Source organism: Chaetura pelagica, unplaced genomic scaffold (assembly GCF_000747805.2).
Source record: "Chaetura pelagica isolate M959 unplaced genomic scaffold, ChaPel_1.0 scaffold153, whole genome shotgun sequence".
NCBI classification, from domain to species: domain Eukaryota; kingdom Metazoa; phylum Chordata; class Aves; order Apodiformes; family Apodidae; genus Chaetura; species Chaetura pelagica.
The window spans coordinates 162,331-165,615 of NW_009952707.1; the positions used below are offsets into that span (position 1 = coordinate 162,331).

Consider the following 3,285-nt stretch of genomic DNA (forward strand, 5'->3'; position numbering starts at 1 on the left):
AAGTGATCAGCAGGATGCACATGAAGTTTTTTGTGTTGGAATACATGCTAATTGTTTTGGCAGTAGAAGTAATTCAGTTTAATTACTTCATTTAATCATTAGTAATATATTCAGAGCAATATGTTGTTACGTATGAAGACAAACTGAAGCTGTCCTTTCATAAATGACTCCAGAGCATCATTAAATTGAAGAGCATTTGCATTTACAAAAAAACAGATCTTCCCTTACTGCAAAAATAGGAAGCATACCAGTATGACAAGTGTGCCATTTTGATGGTACTCCTTCTCCTCCTTCACATCATATTAAATAGGCTTGCTTAAAGCCTTCAGCTTACTTGGTTTTCTTTGTCAGGCATCTGCTTTTAAAGAAAAATGCCTCTTCCCTTTACGAAGGCAGAACTGCCTTGATCCCTGATTGAGGGGAATGCAGTGCTAGTGTCCCAAGGTTGCTTTGGAGCAAGGAAAAATTATATGTTGAATTTGTGAAGATTGTCTAACTACAGCAATACTCATAGGATTGGGATTTGTTTTGTGTTTTTTTTTCCCCTGTAGGAAAGTTAATTGATAAAGCAAGACTCTCTTCCCTGTCCTTTATAAACTTTTGGGTACTAGATAGTCTATATATGGGGCTTTTTCAAGCTTTAGTGAATGAAGAAATGAGGCTGTGGGTTTAAAACATTTTTTTTCTCTCTTACAGTTTTAATTGAAATGCAATATATTATTAAGCACACAGGAGAAAATTTTGCTGGTAGGCAGTGTTGTGCCTCAATCATTGCTCATGGCTTCCACAGCACGGTGTGCAGCTGGTGGTCGTCAGCTGGGAGATGATCTGAAAGTTGACATTGCAAATACTTCTTTTCTAAGTGAGATGGAGATAGGAGACTATAATTACTTTCTTGGAGGCTTGAAGTAATGCACCATGCAGAGCACCACTGACTGCTGCTGTAGGCTGAAATTACAGATTAATAGAGTAAGGGAGCCAGGTGCCGCATGAGACCAGTGGCTTCCTGGCACTTCTAATTACTGGTGGTTCACTGCTATTTGAGAAGTACTGGTGTTTTATCTGGTCTGTATAATGCTTCTGTGAACTGTACTTTCTAACAGTTTTCTTGTTCTTGCAAATGGGGCAGCTCTGCTTTTGGCAGTCATTTTTCCATTGGTGTAGGTAGGTAGCTGCATTGACACAACTGTGGAACTAACTAGTGAGTGCCAGTTTGGTTCACCAGCATTGCTGGGGACAGGTTTGTAGTTAAAAGTTGCACACATTGCTGGATAGATCAAAGGGCTTTGGCATTTCCCTGCAGAAACATCCTCCTGCCCCCAATGGCTTTGTTAGAGGGGAAAAAATGCAATAACTAACAAGTTCTTCTATTAAAAAAATAAATAAATCAGAATTGTTTGGTAGTTCTGATGTTTTATTTTTTGTTGTGGTTTTGGTTTTGGTTTTTTTGTGGGTTTTTTTGACACCTGCAACTTCTTCTAAAGCCTCTATACAGGAAAATATAAGCCAGAGATCTTCTTTCATATGTACTGGCCACAGATGTAGCTCCTTATCCAGACAAACTCATAGAATAGCGCAGTGACAGTTTTCCTAGTCAAATATTGCAGGGTAAAGCCAGTGACTGTCTTTTAGGACATGCTAGATTCCACCTCCTTTATTTTCTCTTTGTTCAGATTTAAGTAACTTTAATTTTCTTGTTTATTGTAGAGCAAAGTTGTATTTCAGTGTTAATATTTACCTGAGCATGCATGCTGTCAAATAAGTGGAATATCAGATTTTCTCACACATAGATCTAACAGAATAAAGAAGTTAATCTTTGGTGTGTACTGTGACTCAACGGTGATGAAATTAAGATTGGCATTTTAGATGGCTGCTGGTGACATGGGTGAAGATTCATGATTCAGATGGTGCTGTCCCTAGACAAATAGCTTGAATTTTCAGACATTTTTGTGTGCATCTGGCCAAAATATACTGTGCTAGTCTCACCGTATTAATCTGTACTTTAAAGGAAGGAAGGTACATCATAGAAACAAGCAAATTAATAGTGTGTCCACCTGCAAACAGCTCTTGAAAACTTTACTAATCTATCTGTTTCAGAAACAATTTATTTAATATTTAAGGATCCTGTCCTTCAGCTGGCAGCCTCTGCCTCTTTTGTAGTGTAGTGTGTGGCATTGAGGGCTTGTGTGTCCGTGCTCTGAAGGGGCAGATGTGGCTGGTAGCAGTGGGCATGTTCATCTGTGCACACTGCTCTGCTCTTCCCAGCTGTGCTGGGAGGAAGGCAGAAGTAGCCCCTGTTTGGATGCTGGGAAAGTGAAGCTGAAGCCGTTGTGCCCAGTGCTGGGAACGTGAAGCTGAAGCTGTTGTGCCCAGTACTGGGAAGGTGAAGCTGAAGCAGTCAATGCCTGGCGTGTTTAGTGCTTTATTCGGAGGTGACTAAGGAGGAAGTGTGATGCCAGCTGAGTCAGTGTTACTTCCTGTAGCACCTGTTTTTCTCAGCTTCTGTAAAGAGATTATTAACTAGGGTTTGCCCTACTTCATTGTGAACTCTGAATCACTGCTTAGAGGCTAATGTGGCTTTAGATGGTTTTCTGGATTAAGAATCACATTTTAATTGCCTTCTCTGTTAAAGGGTAATTCATGTCTGCTCTGCCAAAATGCGTGATAAGCCTGTGTATCCTTAGGGTGGGTCAGTTTAATTTTCTAGTATGTTTCCCCTATTTGAAGTTAACTGGAGTGCTTTTAGCTATTGAGAAATAGTGAGTGATACATTTTGGTATGAAGTGTGGCACCTGCAAAATTATAATTTCTCACAGCGTAGTTAGAAATGTTATCAGGGCTAGGATCAAAGCACTGCTTTAACAAAGGCCTGATCACATGGAGCTTGATTAGGATTTGCTGAGATATTTTGTCACAGGACTGCTATGTATGTGTTTGAGCACTTAACATACATTTGCCCACATACCTTTCTCCCCTCCCTTTGTGGGTTAGTTGGTTATACCGTGATGAGCAGATGAGGTAGAGGTTTGATTTCTTTTGAAGTTTGACCCATTTGTGGGAAGTTTAGCTGTAGCAGTAATGAACATAATGTATAAACAGGAGTCAGACTTCAGTTTCAAGTTAGATTTTAATTATAGGTTGCAATCCACATTTCTGATAATTTGTGGGCGTATTTTATACCTATTAAAATGGTTATGTTTTATATGCATGTATATGGAAAAAAAGGTGCGAAGTTTTTTCTAAATTGGTGATGTTCTTGAAAGGGAAGTTTGCAGATCACACTCT

The 3,285-nt window shown here is 39.4% G+C and overlaps 1 protein-coding gene across 2 annotated transcripts in view; it reads left to right on the plus strand.

Moving 5' to 3' along the window:
• Positions 1-3,285, plus strand: part of BTBD10 (BTB (POZ) domain containing 10) — a 22,582-nt gene that overhangs the window by 7,918 nt on the left and 11,379 nt on the right. The window lies entirely within an intron of this gene.